Source organism: Cimex lectularius, unplaced genomic scaffold (genome assembly GCF_000648675.2).
Source record: "Cimex lectularius strain Harlan isolate CLEC.00 unplaced genomic scaffold, Clec_2.1 scaffold2, whole genome shotgun sequence".
Lineage (NCBI taxonomy): Eukaryota > Metazoa > Arthropoda > Insecta > Hemiptera > Cimicidae > Cimex > Cimex lectularius.
The window spans coordinates 907,970-932,047 of record NW_019394219.1 but is presented as its reverse complement, the minus strand read 5'-3'; the positions used below and the strand labels follow the sequence as shown (position 1 = coordinate 932,047).

Genomic DNA, 24,078 nt, shown 5'->3' with positions numbered 1-24,078 from the left:
GCTTCGGTTCATATGCATGTAATCGTTAAAAGTATACACAATTATTCTATTTTGTGGAATAAAATATATAAAATAGTACTTATTAGAAATGTTTGTAATTGTATAAAATGTTTGGTGTTGAGTGAACGCTAGTGAATGATGATTTGGAGATCGTGAGATGCGGTCTAGTGTGACGTAGGTTTTAGAAAAACATTTTCTTTATCGTGCCAACGTTTCGATCTTTATTGAGATCATCTTCAGGCCTGGGATTTATAAACATTGTTTAAATTTTACAAATACATGTAGTATGTGAAAAAATGAATTTATACAATGCTAGAAATTTTAGATTTAAAAAAAAATTTACCATGCTAGAAAATTTTAGATTAAAAAAATGAATTTATAAATGCTAGAAAATTTTATATTAAAAAAATGAGTTTATACAATGCTAGAAAATTTTAGATTAAAAAAAAATTACCATGCTAGAAAATTTTAGATTAAAAAAAATGAATTTATAAATGCTAGAAAATTTTAGATTAAAAAAATGAGTTTATACAATGCTAGAAAATTTTAGATTAAAAAAATGAATTTATAAAATGCTAGAAAATTTTAGATTAAAAAAATGAATTTGTACAATGCTAGAAAATTTTTGTCCTAACTCAAAGTGTTAGTGTTTGAGTGAGTACAAATACTTTGATTGAGTCCAAAATTTTAGATTAAAAAAATGAATTTATACAATGCTTGAAAATTTTTGATTCAATTTTTTTTAATCTAAAATTTTCGAGCATTGTATAATTCATTTTATTTATTTATTTATCTATTTTTATTTTATTTTATTGTTTTTATTTATTTTTTTAATCTAAAATTTCTAGCATTGTAGCATTCTAGCATTAACACTGTGAGGGAGTACAAATACTTTGATTGAATCTAAAATATGCTAGCATTGTATAAATTCATTTTTTTAATCTAAAATTTTCTAGCATTGTATAATTTTTTTAAATCTAAAATTTTTATCATTGTATAAATTCATTTTTTCCCATTCTACATGCATTTGTAAAATTTAAACGATGTTTATAAATCCCAGGCCCTGAAGATGATCTCAATGAAGATCGAAACGTTGGCACGATAAAGAAAATATTTTTCTAAAACCTAAGTCACACCAGAACGCATCTCACGATCTCCGAATAATCATTATATAAAATCATAAATAAACAACGAAATAATTGTTAATTTTGTTGCCAATAAGGTTCGAGTCGAAGAGACTAAATATTTAGATTAAGTTAGAAATAAAGTTTGCTTGAGCTATTTTTGTACAGAACTTCGCACTACGTTTTCCCTTTTCTCCTAAAAATCACCTTTACAAAAAGATTAAGGTGCTATTGGATTTTTTATTCAATAGTCTTAATCGTTTCGAAATATGTCTTGGTTTAAAAATACAAAATTAAGGAAGGGTCTGTTATTATTATGTACAAGTAAGACTGACTTCTATGGCAGGATTTTTCCTTTGATGAAGAAGGATTAATGGAACTGGCGGGGCGTAATTGAACGTCTGCTCTAACCATAATTAAGGTGTATTTGTTTAAATAGGGTTGAGTGCACTCGAATGTCATAATTTGTGTATTCAGAGGACTAAAATTACAACATAATTACAAACTTGTTCTAAATGGTGGCTCGGTCAATGCGCAAAAGAGCAGTTGTAATAATTATTCTGTATTATGATGATGATCGCATATTTTCAGACCGTCGGGAAATTGTCCATTGTAGTACAGCATTGTAAACTTGGGTAAGTAAAACGAGGGCTTTTCTCTTCATATTTTTAAGAATGGTTGCACTACAATACCACACTCAGGATGCTTTTTGATTGGAGAGCGTATAATTGCATTTTTAAACTGGCATAGCGAAAAGGACTGCACGGGTTCATGTACTACTGCGTTGACTTTGTCGATGAAGTTAGAGTACATAATTTTACCATCCGTAAAAATAAATTCAGTTAAGGAAATGTTGATTTTCCCTTGTAAATTTATTTAGAAAATGATATTCTTCTTTTATAATAATACAAGTTACAAAGCAATATTATATGTACAAAATTTCAATATTTTTAACTCAGAAATACTCTTTATATCGTAGAATGGGTGGGTGTTTTATCTCGATCATTGTAAAACCAATTCTTAATGCCACTATGTTTGAAACCATAAGTTTCAATATTACGAACAGTTGTTCATATTTGTTAACCTCAATTTCAAAATCGCAATGAGGGTTACGATTGAGCTTATCTTTGAATTTTAAAACCACAATGTAGAAGACTATACGAAATGTGTAGTATTTAGTGACCGTTAATTAATGATTATTTAAAGATCGTGAGATGCGATGTAGGTTTACAAAAACATTACTTTATCGTGCCAACGTTTCGATCTTCATTGAGATCATCTTCAGGGCATGGCATTTATGAACATTGTTTAAATTATGCAAATGTACAGGTAAGATGTGAATTTATTCAATGATGTACAAAAAATAGAAATTTTAGGTTTGTGTTGTGTTGAGAGTGATAGTGAGATATTTATAATTATTGAATAGTTGTACAGGTATTGATAAAGTTATACGAAGTAAGTCAGAAAATTTCTAACATTTCTATGTTTGATTTTGAAGGAGTGGGGAAGGATTTTCTGACTTTCTTCTGATAACTTTAAAATAACCTTCACAAACTATAAAACTATTCGCACCTTTTTTCCAAAATTAAAGATCCCACACCTCTAACACAAAAGTTTGGTGTAATTTACAAAATCAATTGTATAAATTGTCCTGTAACTTACATCAAAATTACATCCCAATATGTGAATAAGAGGGTAAAACAAGATACCGAAGATTGCAAAAACCCCAAACAAAATCCTACAATACTAGCTACTCGCCATTTTAAACACCAACACAATTCGATTTCAACTTTGTAGAAATTTACAGATTTACAACAACGGAGATAAACACAGCATCAATTACAGAACAGACACATGTGAACTCATCATCAGCTAGTTTACATAAAACAACATAGCTAACTTAAAACATAAAACAATCATTTCACTCCGCACATCAAAAAATTCTACATAGTCAAAATCCTCAACAATTTATTTCTCCTTTCCCCAATACTCCCGTCTATAATAATCCTGAAAGGATAACCAGGCCCGAACGACAAACCATTACTTTTTTTTCCATTGTCGGTCCTTTCACCCCAAAGAAGCTGACACCTTATAGAAAAATGAATTTCTATCCCTACTTCCTTCCCAACTCCTTCAAAACCGAATATTTATTTTAAAAAAATTATATCTCACTAACACTCTTAATACGATACACAACTATTACACATTTACACTGAAAACACACACTTTGAGTGAGTACAAATACTTTGATTAAACCTAAAATTTCTGTTTTGTACATCATTGTATAAATGCCATTTTTTCACATACTACACGCATTTGTATAATTTAAACAATGTTTATAAATCCCAGGCCCTGAAGATTATCTAAATAAAGATCGAAACCTTGGCACGATAAAGAAGATGTTTTTCTAAACGTCCCATTGACTTTTTCATCTCAACTAAAAACATTAATTAATTATAATATATTAATTGGTCAAGCGGAAATTAGTGAATTTAATGTTTTTCTAAACCTTCGTCACACCAGACCACATCTCGCGATCTCTAAATAATCTCTGATACGAAATTACACCGAGGATAAACTTAAAAAACCGCACCGGCCAATAAAACATGTAAAAAATACGTTCCTATTTATTTTCTATGTTGTAAGGGTAAAAAAAATAAGCATGCCTCCTGTGAGGATCGAACTCACGACCCCTGGTTTACAAGACCAGTGCTCTGCCACTGAGCTAAAGAGGCCTCCACGTCCAAAGCGCCTATAGCCGTAATGCTATTGTTCATTTATTGCAGCATACGTCTTAAAACATTAAATATCGTTTTATTACGTATAAGTAATTCTTTATTATAATGTATAGTTATTGTTAATTTTTTACAGGACACAAAGGCGACTTGTCAGAAAGTTAAACATATTATTAGCAGTATATATCGTTACCTTCAGTATAGTCAAAAAAGATAGTCGTATAAATTCTATGCACATTTATCCAATACAGGTCGGGTAATTATTATAAAAATATTCCAATCTTATAGCATTTGACTATTTAACAATAAATTCTCAGCTCAGGTCATTTTGTCTACAATTTATTCTTTTAATTATCTGTAATCATTTCTTCTTTATCCTAATCCTCGTTTTCTTCTTACGTTAACATGCATAATTTGTGTAAGAATCATCATTTTGTGTTAATAAATACTCTACGTTATTGTAAAGAAAATTAAATCAAAATAAATTATTTTCGGGTTTGGGTTTATGTTTATTATTAGGCTGGTGCAAAAATAATGCAGGTTTTTAAAAGGCAGTCAAGAATAATAATAATAAATCTTTATTTGCAAGAATGTACGTATAAATTTATAAAAAAAAATAATATTTTGGTTCATCCCTGCCTGCTGTCAAAAAGCAAAGCTTGTACTATGAGACTAGGAGTTTTTGGCGATCATCAGAGAAATAAACAGGTTATATCTTTACAAAATGAAAAACAAACAAATAAAGAAACATAATACAGAATGAACCATGTAGCATGAGAAAAACAACAAAATTAAATCTTGGCTTTAAAAGATCAACTATAATTTAAATTTTTGAAATTATAAATTTTTTGCCTTCTTTGTAGTTTTTGAAATTGAATAATAATCCTCTCTTTATAAAATAAAAACGTATATATTTAATGAAAAGTTATAATATTCCGTAGTTTTTACGTTGTAAAAATGTGAATTAGCCAATGAATTGTGTCTTGTGTTATATTCACTTATGCAAATAGTTATAAGATTATTTTTATAATTATTCGGAAATCGTGAGATGCGGTCTGGTGTGATGTAGGTTTCAGAAAAATATTGTCTTTATTGTGCCAACGTTTCGATCTTTATTGAGATCATCTTCAGGGCCCGGGATTTACAAACATTGTTTAAATTTAACAAAAATATGTAGGATGTGGAAAAAAAGTGAATTGAAACAATTCAAATAAATATTTTTTATATTCAATCAAGGTATTTCTACGCAGAAAACGAACACTTTGAGTGAGTATTCTTTCCATCGAACAACAGAACACCATCTTCTGCACAAGTCGCATATTCATAGGAGCCTCTTGGTATCATAGTCTTTTTGTCAGTAAATGGGTTTGGATTTGGGATTTGGTCTTCACGTATCGTCCCTGTTCCTCCATAGCCATTATATCCAAGAAAAACAGTAAATTCAAACCCGTGAAAAGATTAACTAAGAAAAAGTGAAAAGGTAATTTTTGAATTCATCTATCTTTTCGAAAAATTAAGTCCAAGTAAGGATTGCACGTGTATCAAATAAATTATAAACAATTATAAATAATCTAAGAAGTAAAAATTTCATAAAATCCTATTATAAACTCGATACTTGAAATCAAATTAACTAAGCAAAAAAATAAATAAATAAATAAAAAATAAAAATCAAGAACAAACTGTTTTAGTGTTTAGCGAGGCCTGACGGACGCACCGACTTTTCAGGTTTATAAAGGGAAAAGAAAATTGAATATAATTATTGTATAAATTAACACAGGTAGTATGGCGCTTCTTTAGATAATATACATTAGGATTAAAGTAAAATATTTTAAAAACGTAATTAAAAATTACTTATTCTGTATGGATATCCATTGTGAAAAATTAGGTAATTTCAGTTTGGAAGGAAATAGCACTATGCAAAGGAAAGAAGGGGGCGGAAACGTATTGGAATATGTAGAGACATGTTCCAAGAATAAAGCCGGAACACACTTAAAGCCAGGAACACACTTACCCGATGCTACGCCATGCGACGGTACCCGACGCAAATCAAAACTCAGATTTTTCAAAGGTTGCATTACCCCCGTCCACATCTACTCGACGCTCTGCGATCCCCACTGTCCAGATTTTCGTCGCATCGAGTACAGTCGAAGACAAAAGAACCGGACACTCATATTTTTATTCAAACTACATGATTATTGTCGTTATATTAATTACAACATGTTATTTTAATGTAAACCAAATTAAACGAGATAAAAAATGCATAAGTTTTTATAAACATTGTTTAATTATGATGGTTAGGAGTAACTATATTTAAAACAGTTAAGTTTAACAAACAATTTATTAGATGGTTGTGCTCATAAAATTTAACTAACAATTTATTACAAGGTTTTGCTCAAAATAGTGCATTAAGAACAAAAGATGAGTTGCGATTGTGATAGTGATTATTGTGATAAACGCTGTGGTCTGTACGCGACGTGTGCTTGAGTCGGATAGATGTGCACACCCCACCAAATCGTGGCAAGGCGTCGGGTAGCGTCGCATGGCGTAGCATCGGGTAAGTGTGTTCCTGGCTTAACCGATGCTACGCCATGCGACGCTACCCGACGCCTTGCCACGTTTTGGTAGGGTATGCACATCTACCCGACGCAAGCACACGCCGCATTCAGTCACACAGCGTGTATCACAAATCAGTATCATAATCGCAACGCCTCTTTTGTTCTTAATGTACTATTTTGAGTAAAACCTTGTACAGCCATGTAATAAATTGTTAGTTAAATTTTGTAAGCACAACCATATTGTTTGTTAAATTTAATTGTTTTAAATAAAGTTATTCCGGTGTTTTGATAAATTTTATGCCTAACCATCATAATTAAACAAATTTTATAAAACTCATGAATTTTTGATCTCGTTTAATTTGGTTTATATTAAAATAAGAATGTTGTAATTAATATTACGACAAAATTACAGACACATAGTTTGAAATAAACTACAAAAAATATGAGTGTCCTGTTCTGACGCTGCCCAACGAAAATGGTGTAATTTTACGAGCAAAACCATGAAGTCAATTGCTAGTTAAATTTTATGAGCAAAACCGTGTAGTAAAATTCATTATATCAAAAAATGATTCTGGTGTTTTGATTGATTTTCTACCAAGCCATTAAAATTAATTTTTTAAAATAAAAACTAACGAATTTTTGATCTCGGTTAATTTGGCTTACATTAAAACAAGAATGTTGTAATTAATATAACTTACATATACATACTTGTAATTCATATAAATTACATGTACATAGTTTGACATAAACTACAAAAAATATGAGTGTCCTGTTCTGACGCTACTTGATGAAAATGGTGCAATTGTGTGAAACTTAATAAGAAGGAGGAGGTTTGAGCCAGTCTATCTATCTTTTCATAAATATTTTGTATGAGTGGATCTATGGAAAATTTATTTTTTAATGCCGAGATGGCGTTAGGTGATTCTGTGCATATCACAAATTGGGGGAAATGATTAAAATTTTAATTATTGAAAAATAAATGATTAAAAAATAAGAAAATATTAAAATATTCATTGGAATACGGTTATCTTTGGTTGTTACAAAATATGGTCCAAAACTTTAAAAACTATAAAGAAGGCAAAAAAATTTAAATTTTAAGACAAATTGTAGGCAAAATTTTTGTTTCAATTTGGCATTTATAAACCATATCTTTATTTTATATGTATATATATATATATATATAATCTGTGTGGTTCTCTTAAAAACTCCTGCTTGTTTTTGGCTGCTGCAGAATTGTGTATGTCGTATTTTTCTTTTGTGGTATTTATATGAATTTAATTTTATTTTGCATATTCTTTTAAGAAACTGTTTTTCGTTTTCTTAGCGCTTTGAATGCTCTTACCCGATATTGACGAATTATAATTATCGATAAGGGTAATTCACTTAATTAACCAAATAAAACATAAAAAGAAGGAGGGCCTTGTCCCCTTCTGAAGTATTGAGCAAACCTGTACTGTTTCGTCAAGAGATCCATTCAATAAAACCTGTCTCTTGGTATATGGACACAATGCTATTTGAGGTAAAATTAAACCTTTGGGCAAAATCAATTGCAATAAAGTGGAAAATTAAAAAAAGCACTTTGCCGTCGTGGTTTTAATGAACAGTGAAGTACCACCATTAATGTCCAATTAGGTTCCAATGATTTTGATTGTGCCTTTCAGGGAGAGCAACGCAAGGTCTTAAAACAAGGACCCATTCATAATCCGTTGATCGATACGAACGGACGACAATTATTGACAACAAAACTGCCAAGTGGGGAACAGTTGTTGTTGTTCTGCAATATCGCCTGGGGCGGGATGTTTATCTTTGGATTCGGAACAGGGCGATGAAAACCGCCCTGAAATCCCAGCCGTCCCATTTCGTGTCCATATCCATATTCGAAAGCATAAACGGCTCAAATGACCGCCGACCAAATTTAGTTTTAGGAACAACAGAAATGACATTTAAACTGAAACCAGCTCACTAAATATATACATTTACGATTATTCGGAGATCCTGAGGCGCGGTCTAGTGTGACGTAGGTTTTAGAAAAACATTTCTTTATAATAAACATCTTTATAAAATAACGTTTCGATCTTAGATCGCATCTCCCGATCTACAAATAATGATTGGCTAATGGTCACTAAACACCACACATTGTTTTTTTTTCATTTTAACACTTTTTCATTGTCAACTCCTTATTCCACCCAGGTTTCGATCTTTATTGAGATCATCTTCAGGGCTTGGGATTTATAAACATTGTTTAAATTTCACAAATACATGTAGGATGTAAAAAAAATGAATTTATTCAATGCTAGAAAATTTTAGATTAAAGAAATGAATTTACACAATGCTAGAAAATTTTGGATTAAAAAAATGAATTTATACATTGCTAGAAAATTTTGTATTAAAAAATGAATCTATACAATGCTAGAAAAGTTTGGATTAAAAAAAATGAATTTATACAATTCTAGAAAATTTTGGATTTAAAAAAATGAATTTATACAATGCTAGAAAATTTTAGATTCAAAAAATGAATTTATACAAGTCTAGAAAATTTTGGATTAAAAAAACGAATTTATACAATGCTAGTAAATTTTGGTTTAAAAAAAATGAATTTATACAATTCTACAAAATTTTAGATTTAAAAAAATGAATTGATACAATGCTAGAAAATTTTAGATAAATGCTGAAGCCTTCTTTCTTTTTAATCGCGAGTACTTTACGTCAAAAATATAATGAATCACTTATCTTTACACTTATCTTTATAATATAATTAAAATACCGGATTTACTATAAAGTGCAATTGAATCTAAAATTTTCTAGCATTGTATAAATTCATTTTTTTTAATCTAAAATTTTCTTGCATTGTATAAACTCATTTTTTCACATCCTACATGTATTTGTATAATTTAAACAATGTTTCTAAATCCCAGGCCCTGAAGATGATCTCAATAAAGATCGAAACGTTGGCACGATAAAGAAAATGTTTTTCTAAACCTACGTCACACCAGAACGCATCTCACGATCACAAATAATCATTGGCTAACGGTCACTAAACACCGCATATAAACATTTTCACCTACCTTTCATTCCATTTGGTCTAGAAAAAGAAAAAAATACTAGCTTTTAATTTGGCTATTTTTAAAACTTCATCTATACCAACAGAATTGTTTCAAACTAGTAGTAATAGTAATAATAACTAGCATTGCATACTTGTAAAAGCATAATGTTATGCAGGGTATACAGAATGTCCCATTTAAAACGCCCTAATCGTAAATATCTCTTCACAGAGACGAAATAAAAAGCAAAGTTCGACAAGAAAGTACAGAATTATAATATAAAAACAATAAACGAAACGCAAAAATAAGTACGCTACAAATACGTTCTAGTCAATGCTAATTTAAAAATTTAAACAGAGAAAAATAGGAAATCACCCAAAACAATTTTCCCACAGTAAGTCCAGTATATGACCACGTGGCCTGACATTTGTCTGTTGCTATTTTTTACAATGTTTTGTTTAGTTTCAATAAAAATAATTAATTTATCTTATTAATTAATTTAGCTGATGTTAATTGGGTAAGGGTCTGCCCAACAAACACCATGCCCCCAATACACACAAGTATTGCGGGTTTAGTATACAGGGAGTCTCATTTATTCTCTTCAGTTGCAAACAGCTCTTCATTGTGGCGAAATACAATCGTCTTAAATTATGTTTACTTCTAATTTATAAATAAGTTTATTGTATGCTGAGAAAATGATAAAATAGCTGGAGGAAAAAAGTGTTTTTCTTTCTCATATCGCCTATACTTTTGCCCATCACATTTATTAGTACTTGTAAATGCAAAATCAACCCGTTGATAAAATTGATTTATGTTGAGACATGTGTATTTGAGGTTTTTTGCATATACGATATTTTTCATTATTTGGAAATCATGAGATGCGGTCTGGTGTGACGTAGTTTTTAGAAAAACATTTTCTTTATCGAGTCAACGTTTCGATCTTTATTTAGATCATCTTCAGGGCTCAAAGTGTTTGTTTTCTGTGTAGATGTGTCATTCTTGTGTGTCGTGTTGAGAGTGCCTGAAGATGATCTCAATAAAGATCGAAACGTTGGCTCGATAAAGAAAATGTTTTTCTAAAAACCTACGTCACACCAGACCGCATCTCCCGATCTACAAATAATCATTGGCTAATGGTCACTAAACACCACACATTGTTTTTTTCATTTTAACACTTTATCATTGTCAACTCCTTATTCCACCCAGGTTTCCAGACAGGTCGAGGAAATAGAACCGCCGAGGGTGGACTTGCCCAGTTAAAAAATATATAGTACCGCCTTTTGTGAAACTTCGCTTATATTTTTTAAAATCTTTTTGTGGGATCGCCGGTATTTAAAAAAACAAAACATTTGTGAGTATGTTGGGTTGGAATTTTATGGGCTCTCAATTCGAATTCGGTATTTTTAGTGATGAGTCGCCGGGTCCATGCATAAACGACAAAAACACCGACACTCTCAACTTCATTTAATAAAATATAAAAACCTAATTTCAGCTAATTAAGGACATAGTCCGAAAAAATTAAAGATGTCTTCAGGAGCATCATCGTTCCATAGCGGGCATTTTACTATATCCATTCTGAGACCGTTTCAAACCAAGGCCTAAAATTCACGTATAAATATAATATAATACTAAATAATGTAATATAAAATATTAGTAAATACGAAAAAACAATATATACTAAATGTTGTCATAAATAAATATAACATAAATTATCTATAAAAAAATATATACCACATATTGTACAACCAAAGTAACCAATAAATCATCGGCATACGCTATGGATAGTTGATAATTTTACTATAAATATCCGAAAACATAATCGTACATAATTGTTTTTTGGTGTGTAGAAATAGTATCGTACGTTTAGACAGATTATTTCGATGGCATACTGAGTGATGAGAATTTTCATGGAAAAATGTTTAAAAAAAGCAAGACATTAATTCTTGCATATTAGCTTCCGGTGTTGGTGTACCTCCAGACGAATCAATAGCCCATTAGCAGCCCCTTCTCCAGATATCGCAATCATCAGCTGCCCTTCGGCTATTTCGACCCGTCCCAGCCTTCAACTAATTGTTCGAAAATGTGCCGCAACCTCACTGCTATTGCTTTTCGTTTTATTTAAATTTCTATTTGAACCACAGAAATTTTTTAAAGTTTAGTTCGCAATATGTACTTAATATAGAGCTGTATTTCTATAAAAAGAAATCTATAATGTTAGAAAATTGTTTTTACGAGAATCTTTTTTTTTACAAGGGTTCGCAACAGCAGAGATCATATAAACCCTCAGGGTGCCGGTGCCGGTGTTTTTGAAAAAAGCTTATTTGTGAGTATGTCGATGCAGGGCCGCTGGATTCGAACCCGGGACCTTTACCTTACAGTGATAACCGCCGTGTCAACCGTTGCGGCCACCGACGCCCCTCTCCGAGAATCGACCCTTTAGGGGACTCTGCCCATGTTTTGCGGACCAATCTACCCTATTATTTTATAGGCTTATCATACAAATAAATTCATTCTTTTCTGGAAATTATGAAGAATTATGAAGTTCTGACAACTAGAAGTTGTGTAAAAAAAAAATTTAAAAAAAGAAGCATTATCCCTCATAGCAAAATTACTTAGGGTGTGTTCAAAATTACATTAAAAAAATATGAAACAAACATTTGGGAACCTAAAAATATGTTTAGACGGCCTAGAAGAATGTCCAAGCGTTAAAAATACAAAACATATACGAAATAATCACGTATATTGCACAGCATTTCAATATGGTGATAAAATTCTAGAGGAAAATTATGTGCCTGCAGATATTCAACAAGAAGAAGTTGAAATCACGCAGGAATCACCAGATGGCGTGATTAAAAGAAATGCAACAACTACAATTACGTATATACATGTATATATATATTCTAAGTATTCACGTTTCTGCTTTCATTTTTTGGGTTTTTTTAATTTTATTTTTTGAACGTCGTGATAACAACAATCTGTTTTCCTCTTTCTTTATTTTATGTAAATTTCTTTTGGGGCTAGCATTTCGGGGCCATTTTTCCGTCTCCCCTCTTCGCGGCTACCTTGATTACAATAAAACTTTTTATAAAATAACTTTAGAACATAAATAAACCATCAGCAATGTGATACTAACCTTTTTTTATACGACTCAACCTTTTTATCTTTATCACCTCACTACCGGCCTCGACCTATACAGGTTTTTCGTACATCGTTACGGAATCCCATTAAATCGGTGTATTGACAGTTTATTCATCACTCCATTTTACAATACAAAACGTATCCATGTTTTACTTTTATTAAAATTCAATATGGTATACGTATTCAGTAGGAATAATAATAACTATGTATATCTTAATATAATAATAACAATTTATACAACAAAGTTCACAACAAATTAAAAATCAAGCACACTGTACAAACTCACCAACATATCGTAATAAACGCAACAACGATAATATAATTTTTCACTATATAAAACATCGCTGCTATCATTATTCATAACCTAATAACTATGTCTAGAGACACGTATTATCTTTGGTTTAAAATTATTTTGGTGTAAATAAATAAGTATACGTGGACAGTAAATAGTTACCATATAAGAAAAATAAATAGACATATGCACGTATAACATCATGACATAAATAATTCCCATGTTGTTCATTAATGTTTTCAAGGCCAACATTTTGGCCCCGTATCTTAGTGAGACTTTTGCACCCATCCCGATCCTGATAATGCTTTTAACGAGACAGTAATCCATGAATACCTCAAGTCGCCCCTCTGTCTGAAAGGACAGCAAGGAATGTGTTAGGATTCAGAGGGATATCGGTAGTGTATATTGTAAATAAGAGAGGGCCTAGTATGCTTCCTTGTGGTACTTCAGTCCCAACGAGGAAGAAAGAGGAAAGACCCGCACCTTGTCTGACTTTGTAATACTTATCGGACGAGTAAGGATCTTAGGATCAGTTAATAAATAGGTTGAGGGGGGGAAGAGCCAAAGCTCGGTTCAACTCGCATCCAGCATGTGGCACTAAGTAGGGTACAGTTGCTGTTCTACAAGTTATCTTAAATTAAGGCAACAGATAATCAAGATGAGAGTCTGGATAAATTACAAATATAATGTATTCACTCTAAGTACTGATTTAATACGAGTAATTATTAAATTCTCTAGAATGGGGCCATTGCCCCAACAGGCCACTATTTTTGTCTATTACTGACTATTTGCTGGCCGAGGACTTAAAAGGACTCCAATGATCAGCCGGTTTTTCCTAGTTCCCTAAAATCCAATTTGAATTTTGTGTAATGTAACAGCGTTGATCGATCAAGGAACATTTAAGGAACTTAAAATTACATTATGACCGGGTTTGTTATGCTACCACCTAGTGGAATTGATTTATCATGGATCTTATAAAACCCATCCCCAAGTTTTCACAATCCTAACGGCTTAGAAGAGAAAAACGTCTTGTTACTACAAAATAATTACAGCTATTCTCTGAGGCTAATGGCAGTAATAATAATATAAATATTTACATCTTAAAAAAAATTGTTCTATTTCGCCAGCTGGAGATTGAACTGACAATACATATTCTTCTCCCCTCTCACCCCTCGCCACACTATTGTCAGCATTTGAGGATGTTTTACGTATAAAGATATAGAAAGGGAGAGAGAGAGAGAGAGAGAGAGAGAGAGAGAGAGAGAGAGAGAGAGAGATTACATAACTAACCAAAAATACAAACATTGTATAAATAAACATGCAAAAGAAAATATGTAAGAAATAATACAAGCCAATGTTAAGAACGAGTGAGAATGTTTAAAAGTTGAATTGATGTACTAGAAAGTATCTATGTCATGCAGCGCATGAAAATTTAATGAGTGGTCGGCAGGAGGAGTCGAGCAGCGAAATCATCTGGGATTCGCTAAGCTTGGAAGTACCCAGGGAACTCGGCAAGAACAGGACATATTGCCAAATAATGGAATACGTCTTCTCTCGCATTTAGGATACATAGAGAGCACCGGGTAATTTTTCGATCCATCATAGTTAAGATATAGTGTAATCCCCTCTTAATTTGAACAGTCATCTTGACTATGTAAAATGCCGACGTTTTCTCAGAAAACTACCTTGATTGAATGTTTAGTTTCTTACAAACCAAGAACTTGGAAGACAATACGGTTCTCTATGAGTCTCGGCGATTTATAATGCGGACAGTTGCCTTTTCCAAATCTGAAAAGTCGGGGTTGAATTCGGCACGAAACTGAACCAGTTTTTGAACCATGAAGTTGTGAGAACTAGTATCAATGCTTAATCTTTGGTTTGAAAAATTGGAAAATGCCGAATCAATTTCTCAATCGTTTTATTCCACCTGGAAAAGTTGGTGAAATCTGAGGATCGTAAGAAGATCCGTTTCGGTCGAAGGTTCCCGGGGTATCTCAGGCAGATTGTATCACCCTCGGAAAAAACAACCCAAGGGGAGAAGGCAATTCCTCCCCCGCAGAGCGGTCCTCAACAAATCCGCGCCACTGGCTAATTGAAACAAATTGTCCTCCCGTTTCAAACTGATTATTTGACGTAATATTATGCTATTTATTTGATAATAAAATGTGAACATATCCAGACTTAGATAACATGAATTGTAATCACCCCATCAGGTATCGTACCGGATTTTAAAATAATTACGCTGGCCAAAATCTGACAAAAATCTTCTTTTCAACTTGCTACGATGGACATAGCGGGCGCCTAGCGTCTTTTCCACCTCGCCACCCCGCGTTTCGACATGAGCAGAGATTAGCCCGCGTAAGAGGGTTGGTAATTTATTATTTCCGATGGAAGGGATGTTGTTATCCCTCCCTTGAGCCCTTTCACACTAGTGTTGATAAAGCTTAAACAACACGTTAAGTTTGTGGTACGTTTTCAAAAATCGACTGAGCTCCCATCCACATTAGTTTTAATTCATACAACAAAACCTGTCCAACGTTGTATATACAACCAAGACCTTATATAGAAAGAATAATTAATTGAAAGAAGTAACTTGGTCAATTGACCACCAAAACGTAAAAGGGTATATATACAGTTAAAAAATTCAAGCAAATCATTGAGGTATTTGATCATACACTAGTGTTTCGCACTAATCACTCTATAAACATTCAATGGGTTTAAGGTTAAGGAGCACATGGCCACCATGCTACATTATTGATGGTGTCCATAACCTTAAACGCTTTTACAATAGTTTTCCATGTTAATCGTTTTTGTCATTCTTGGGAAATTATGTATATCATTTTATTACATAAATTGTTAATTGTATGTTACTGTGTATTTATTTGAATTTGTAAGAAAATACGCCCGGATGAAGGCACTATAAGGCGAAAGCTCGGTGAACCCAGCGTTTAGTCTTCTTTTTTTCATCTGTCTAATGACCTCTACGAAGATTGGAATCCTACATAAATACAAGAATATTGCAGAAAAAGGGTAAAAGCATATTATAGACGAAGTCACTGATAGAAAAGTAAAACTTGTCTCGTGTCGGTTCAAAAGCTATTGATCAATGAACTGTGAATCGACAGATGCCGTCATTTTTCAACTGTCCTCCGGTCCGTTAAGTGTTAAGCCATTTGAATAAAATAAATTCAGCGGTAAATCAATACACATTATGTTATGTAAATAAAGGAAATAAATAAAGTCGAAAATAATTTTTAAAAAATTTTTGGTTATTAATATTTAAATAATTTTTTACATGTGAAAACATGATCTTTTAATGCTACCATTTCTAATAGGTTTCTTCTTTTGGTTTTATTCCGATAATTTGATTAGTTTAATTATGAAAAACTTAATTAGAATTATAAACATGATAAGTGTTGATTTATAAGCGTTGTCGAAGGAATAAAATACTGATTAAAAAATAAATTTATTTGGACAGTCAGAGTGATCCTTATTACAAATAAATGTGTGGTGTTTAATGACCGGTCAATGATTATTCGGAGATCGTGAGATGCTGTCTGGTGTGACGAAGGTTATAGAAAAACATTTTCTTTATCGTGCCAACGTTTCGATCTTTATTGAGATCATCTTCAGAGCCTGGGATTTATAAACATTGTTTGAATATTACAAATACAGTTAGGATTTCTATCCCAACTTCCTTCAACCCGTTCAAAATCCAACGTTTAAACATAAAACATTAATATCTCATTGGCACTCTGAACACGACTTACAAGAATGACACGTTTACACGGAAAACAAACACTTTGAGTGAGTACGAATAATTTGATTGAATCTAAAAAAAAAAATTTCTAGCGTTGAATAAATTCATTTTTTTAATCTAAAAATTTTCTAGCATTGTATAAATTCATTCTTTTTTTAAACCTAAAATTTTCTAGTATTGTATTGGGTTGTCCGGAAAATAATGCAGGATTTTGGTATTAAACAAAAAAAAAGAAACTAGTTACTTTAAAGCAATGTTCTTTAANTGACATTCATACAAATGAGTAATCCTGTAAACGTAAACAGAATATTTTATATAGATTTTTTTTAATGAAAACTTAAAATCCTGCATTATTTTCCGGACAACCCGATATAAATTAAAAAAAAATTTAATCTAAAATTTTCTAGCATTGTATAAATTCATATTTTTCAATTTTTTTCTACATCTTACATGTATTTGTAAAATTCAAACAATGTTTATAAATCCCTGGCTCTGAAGATGATCTCAATAAAGTTCGAAACGTTGGCACGATTAAGAAAATGTTTTTCTAAAACCTACGTCACACCATACCGCATATCACGATCTCCGAATAATTACAAATAAATGTGTCAAGCGCAGCGCAGCAATTTGCTCCACAAAAAGTAACTTCGACACTTAAGTAACTTCGACAAAAACAACATAAGAAAGGCAAATTAAATTGGTAAATTGCTCTTGATTCGCACAAATCTAATACAGCTGTAAATGCTTGTTGACAATCAAAAGTTTGTCGATGATAAAAGACAGCTAAGTATGACAAGTCACACAAACACCCACGCACAGATCCTTACAACCACTTCACCTTTCACATCTTTGTACAACATATATGTTTCTAATACGTACAGTAGCCATAGAGCAAACTGAAATGGAAAGTCCAAGAAGAGTGAGAAATACACAGTCCTACCTTGAAAAGAGAATTTGCAAAGTGCTTCTAATAAATTGGCGACGCAACTGGAAAAAGAAATGAAATACATTTTCCTTTCCAGTCATGTCTTGTTTTATCACTGTAACTTTTACCGGTTTAATAATTTTTGATCATGTTTGACTGAGGCATTTAAACCCTGTACCATACTCAAGCTGGAAAAAAAGGGACAAAGGGAAATAAGACTCGCTCGTTTAAGTTTATTGCACTTTTTTCCATTAATACGTAACAGTTCTATTCAGCAATAGTCGTTTCGATGCAAAATGAAATCTCCTTTGGAAAATTGTAGCATTTTCAAATTATCTCAATTTTAATATTACATTATACAGTAGGAGAAATGTTATATTTCTGTATAAAAACGACTCATTCCTCTTTCAGACAAGCGGATTCTCAAGTTTCTTTTAACGTCTTTCAAATGGCTATCCCTCTTCTAAGCCTCCACACCATTTCAACCCACTTGAAACGTCCTTAAAGAAATCCTCATTTACAGTTGTATATTCTATTTTACCTGATAAGGATAAGAATTGTTTAGAATGATAAAAGAAATTTAAAAGTAGTGTAAATTGAATAAAATAATCAAACATCTTGCGTTCAGAAATGATACCAATATGTGAGTCGATTATATTTCCTGGCCCGATTGACCAAATAACTTCTTTCAATCAATTAATCTTTATGTAAAGTATTGGCTGAAATGAAAAAGTTAGTGTCACGAGCGGATTCGAAAAATGGCAAAAAGGAGGGAAAATTCGAAAGGTAGGTTGAGATGGGAAGTTGGCGTGGATCGAAGTCACGATAGCTCTAGTGGTAGAGCAGCGGCGTATTTAGCCGAAGGTCTTGGGTTCGAACCCCGCTCGTGACACTGAATTTTTTTATCTCAACCAATACCTTACATAAAGACCAATATTTAAAGTTGGGATTTCTGATGAACGAATACCATACGCTAGTTTTCTAAATTAAAATCATTAATGAGTCAATTCTGACAGTCTCAGTCAGTCCTGAAGAGATGGCCAGGTAGGTCTAGAAATAGCATTTAATTAAAAAACTAAGATGTGTTGTTTTCGTTCATCAAAAACATTAGCATTCCATACGTCTGCACAACCATGATATTAATATATTAAGTTATATAAATAAAAAATAAAATAGATATATGAAAAGGTCATATTAAATATTTAATGGCACTGAGGAAAAACAAGCTGTGCAACTCACCGCACAAAAATACAAAAGAAAACAAAAACATAGAAATAAGAAAAGGGGCGTTCATAATTTTAAGCTTTTGTTTTCAGTCGTGAATTAAGAGCATTTTTACAAAATACCGAAAGTCAGTTCAAAGAAAAAACATCAATTATTTGATTCCCAAATTTTCATGATGAATGGGAGGAGTGCTCGTGAATGCTTAGACGAATTATACAAGACGTAAATAGCTGCCCTACTCAATCAAAGACAAATATCTGAACTGACCATATAAGAAAGAAGAGAGAGAACAACTGCTTCGTAAATCAAGTAATGAACTTTCTTACTGCAAAGTATTTGTGAATAGAACGTATATACAGACTTAGTCGAAGAAAATCCTATGCCGTAGTGTTTAATTAATAGACAAAGCTTAAAACGTCTAACTTTAAATTGTGCGATTTCATATTGAGGTTTGCTAGATGATGAACCTGTCATTTGATCGTATCTGAGGAAAAAGTCATTTTGATTTGCCGATCTGTGAAATAAGAACCCCGAGGATGCGTAAACGACCAAACCCCAACTAACTTTATGATGAACCGGAAGTGTATAAACATACAATTTCCTATGAGATATGAACAGAGATTAACTTGAAACCGATCAATGAATTACTAATCCTGAAATTAAATAATTCGTCGTTAAAATGAAGAATCGGTTGACGAAGTATAGAATTTCCAAATGTCGCAAAATACTCAGCTAAATCCATCATCGTTGAAAACAAGTGCATTGACAGGACAGGTGTCTATAGCAAGGATGTTCTCAGTGTTAACAACGAATTGGCCTTAATGGACGCCCAGAAAGTATAAAACTGTCATAAAATTTTACATTCTGGTGGAAATGGTGTGTAAACCCAGTAACCCTCCGAGGTCACAAACGGCCCGTGGCCTCCGAATATAACCAGTAGGCACCTACTTACAGAGACAAAGACAGTAGAGACCTACTTACAGACATCGCATTACAGTCATCATGAGAAAAGCCTGCCATGTTCAAGATAAATATAAATTTGTCTTTGGGCGTCTTATTTCAAACAGCAGAAAAACCAAAATATATTTTAATTTGATATTTTAGTTAATAGGTAGCTAGGTCGTGGGTTCGATTCCCCCTCGTGACACGACTTTTTTTATCTCAACCAAGACCTTACATAAAAAGAATAATTGATTGAAAAAAGTAACTTGGTCAATTGACCACTAAAACAAATGGATTAATATTTTAGATAATCTATTAGGTTTCGTGGTCCTATTGACCAAATAATTTTTTTTTTTCAATTAATTAATTTTTAATTAAGGTTTTATTTGAGATGGAAAGTCAATGTCACGAGCGGGATTCGAACCCACGACCTTCGGCTAAATACGCCGCTACTCAACCACCTGAGCTATCGTGACTTCGATCCTCTCGGACACTAACTTCCCATCTCAACCCCACTTTTTTTTTTCCCCTCCTTTTTGCCATTTTTCAAATGTCGTGTAATCTGTTTGATTCTCGGCGGCAAATGAAATGGCCACGGAGAGCTGTTAGTGAAGTATACTTCATTTTGCTTATTGTATCTATTAGGTTTCGTGGTCCGATTGACCAAATAAATTCTTTTCAATTAATTATTCTTTTTACGTAAGGTTTTGGTTGAGATGAAAAAGTCAGTGTCACGAGCGGGATTCGAACCCACGACCCTCGGCTAAATACGCCGCTGCTTACCACTTGAGCTATCGAGACTTCGATCCTCTCGGACACCGACTCCTACCTTTCGAATTTTCCTTCCTTTTTGCCGTTTTTCAAATGCCGTGTAATCAGGATTCGATTCTCGGCGACATGGTAGGTTGTTAGTGAAGATATACTTCGTTTTACTTATTAAGAAGGGGGTAAAAGTGGAAGTCACGATAGCTCAAGTGGTTAGAGCAGTGGTGTATTTAGCCGAAGGTCGTGGGTTCGAATCCCGCTCGTGACACTAACTTTTCCATTTCAACCAAAACCTTACGTAAAAAGATTAATTAATTGAAAGAAGTAATTTGGTCAATCAGACCACTAAATATAATGGATTTAAAAATTTACGTTGTCTTACCATTATTATTCATTGTTAACAAAACAATTACCTACAATAGCAATAGCTTACGTAATCGCCAAATGTGTCTCAATTTCAACGGCACACTCACTTTTCTCGAAAACGAAGGGTTAATAGAAAAAACTGTTTAAATTAATTTATTATTCTGCATTATTTTGCATTGTGTGTTTCCGGTTTACCAGTTTATAAGAATGAAACAGGTATTTTCATTATGTATTGCGTTGACAGGTTTCAACATAGCACAATGTACACAGAGCAACTGAGAAAAGATGAAATTCAAATCAGACATCGACCGAACTGCTGTTTACACTGAGCAAGCACTCGTGGCACGTCGGTCGCTGAGCGGATCTCCCAACTTTTTGTGCCCCTCAGGTTTTCCGACTTTTCTCTTCTATTATGAAAGCATCATCATCCGCCCACATAATATAAATTGCATGAGGTCTTTTACAATTAGCAAACAATAACCGACATTATAGAAATTTTTAAAAATTTATAGTTATGCCGCTTTTGTAATACCTCGTCTCATTCGTCCTTTTAAAAGGCACGTAAGTTTTTGCTTTTTGATAAATTCAAAGCTTATTAAATTATTATATATTGTTCATATTAGAAGCTGCTGGAGTTCCAAGATGCAAAACTAAGAAATTGACTCAATATGTAGTAGAAAATATTATGCGTTGGTATATGTAAAGAAATGGTTATAAATTATAATACATTGATGGACAAATTTAATTACTCAATTTATTCAGTTTAAAATTAAATTCATTAGTTATTCAGATATCGTGAGATGCGATCGGGTGTGATGTAGGTTTCAGAAAAACATTTTCTTTATCGTGCCAACGTTTCGATCTTTTATTGAGATCATCTTCAGGGCCTGGGATTTACAATTTTTTTTATATAAAATATATTTTGCATTGTATAAATTCACTTTTCCACATCCTAAATGTAATTGTTAAATGTAAACATTGTAAATCCCAGGCCCTGAAGATGATCTCAATAAAAGATCGAAACGTTGGCACGATAAAGAAAATGTTTTTCTGAAACCTACATTACACCCGACCGCATCTCACGATATCTGAATAACTATCGATTAACGGTCACTAATCTCTACACATTAAATCCATTATCACTTTTAATTTGGGGCTCTTCAGAGAACAAGGCTTCACGCTAGAAGGCCGTACAGTAACGAAAACAAAAATCGGTCGGACAAATAAATTACATTAAATGTACTAAGTCTGTCTCCAAAGTTAGCGATAAAAGAGGTTCCAAGCTTCGGAGACCTCTCCTAGCCTTACCTGCGTTAGGTTAGAAAGGAATTTGAAAAGTTTTTTGAACGCCGTTGCTTAATCCCATAATCCCTAAGCCCTAGAAATCGAACGGTTATCTGTCACACTGTGCTTAATTAAAGAGGTAAATAAGTGTTCCTCAAGATTCGAGGTGACACTCTGGTAGCAGAGCTTTTGGACATACATGCGGAAGGAACCCATATTTTATGAAATACTGTACATTTTTTCTTTGTTTAACCTTTTGTCTAGGTTTCCACCACATATTCCTTTTAAAATGTACAATTTTTAAATTTTAAGTTTCATTATTGCCATATACATGCGAAATTTTTTTGTTACAAGTTATTGTAATCGCAAAAGCTGAAGAGCTTTCGTTATCTCTTTGTACGTTTAGTACACGATTTCAAAACAGTCCTGAATTTCACATTTCAAAACAATACCAAATCTGAGCCCTGCGAAATGTTCTTATTCTATGAAATAGAAACAATAATTTACTTTCTACATTTACAGTTCTAATTTTCATGAATTTTTTAACGAAATGGCGAAAAAGACGACAAATATTCATGGGACATGTTTCAGAGACCCAAACGGGAACATTCACGACATACACAAAGTGCAGACAAAATTTCCATTACGAATGTTCAAGGGTTCAAAACCGGTTCAATTGGACTAACCCAGATACAGACCGCAGGTCAGGCGCGGGATTCGTGTCAGGAAATATGCACATTTCAAAAGAAAGTCCAAAGTCTCCAAAAACAAAATGAGGGAAATGAAACTTCAAACCGCTCCGGGTTAGCTCCCTTCGCAAACTGCTCACTTCAATCACAACACTTATACAAAGATGCAAACTGCGCACAGAAAACTCACAAAACACAACTACATCATCCAAATATAGTTCCAAGTACGAACAAACAGACCTTTACTCCGGCAGAATCGGCACTACATCTCCAGCTTCACAAAGTCGTCCGGTTCAGGAGTTACCTAGGTACATTGAGGCGGTGCTGGAAAATGTACCTTTTTCAGAAACAATAAGTTTTGGTTGGCCATTTCATTGTTGGACAGGCTCACCCAAATTAACAAAACAAATAGTTATTTTCCCGAAAAGTTTAAAAAATAGCCGCGACATAAAACAATTCTCTCTGTAGAGACTGCAGCATCGGCCGGGAACTTATCGCACCCTTAATTAGGACTCATGTCCTTAGGACTCACGTCCTGGAAATTATACGATGGGATGAGTAGATTTGCACACCTGCTCACGGAATATTCGACAAAAGAAATAGAGGAAGCTTATTTTAATAACGTGAATTATATAAATGATCTAATAATTAGATCTAGGTTCCAGCCACAAGGCCAACTAACCTAGATGAACTATAGAGGCCTTTACAACGTACGTGAAGAAGCAAGCGATTGCAACTTTGGCTTCCGATAACAACTTTTCAGGCCTCGACTTCCCCCCCCCCCCAATAATCGACCTCACTACAATTATAGGTCATTTTACGACTTAAAATACAATCAATGAATAATATCAATTACCATCCTTTATTAGAATCACCCAACCTACCAAAATAATTATAAAAAAGACATCCGTCTCACCAAAAAGGTAAATCACGGTGGAAACTCGCCCGTGAGGTCCAGTCCGATGTTAAAAAGCGTCCCTCATTCCTATTACAGCGCCGTGTCAAATTCTTGGAACAACGAATTTAAAGATCAATATAAAGGAAAGAGTAAAACAAGAAAATGTATATACACGAAACTACCATGCAAAACTAAAGTAAACCAATTTTTTTTATTGACCTTATGGAACTATGGATTACCCAAGGAGACAATATATTCAGGAAGGATATCGTGAAAAAAAGGTCCAGGGTGGTTGGATTTGGTTGGATCAACCCACGACCACGCTTCATCCGATCTCAAC

The 24,078-nt window shown here is 33.0% G+C and overlaps 1 protein-coding gene and 1 non-coding gene across 3 annotated transcripts in view; one reads left to right on the top strand and one right to left on the bottom strand.

Annotated features, from left to right (window-relative positions):
* LOC106670347 (cGMP-specific 3',5'-cyclic phosphodiesterase) overlaps positions 1-24,078 on the top strand; it is an 88,492-nt gene that overhangs the window by 13,208 nt on the left and 51,206 nt on the right. The gene's annotated exons all lie outside the window — the stretch shown is intronic.
* Positions 3,788-3,859, bottom strand: Trnat-ugu. Its single transcript has one exon. It is a non-coding gene; the product is annotated as a tRNA-Thr (tRNA).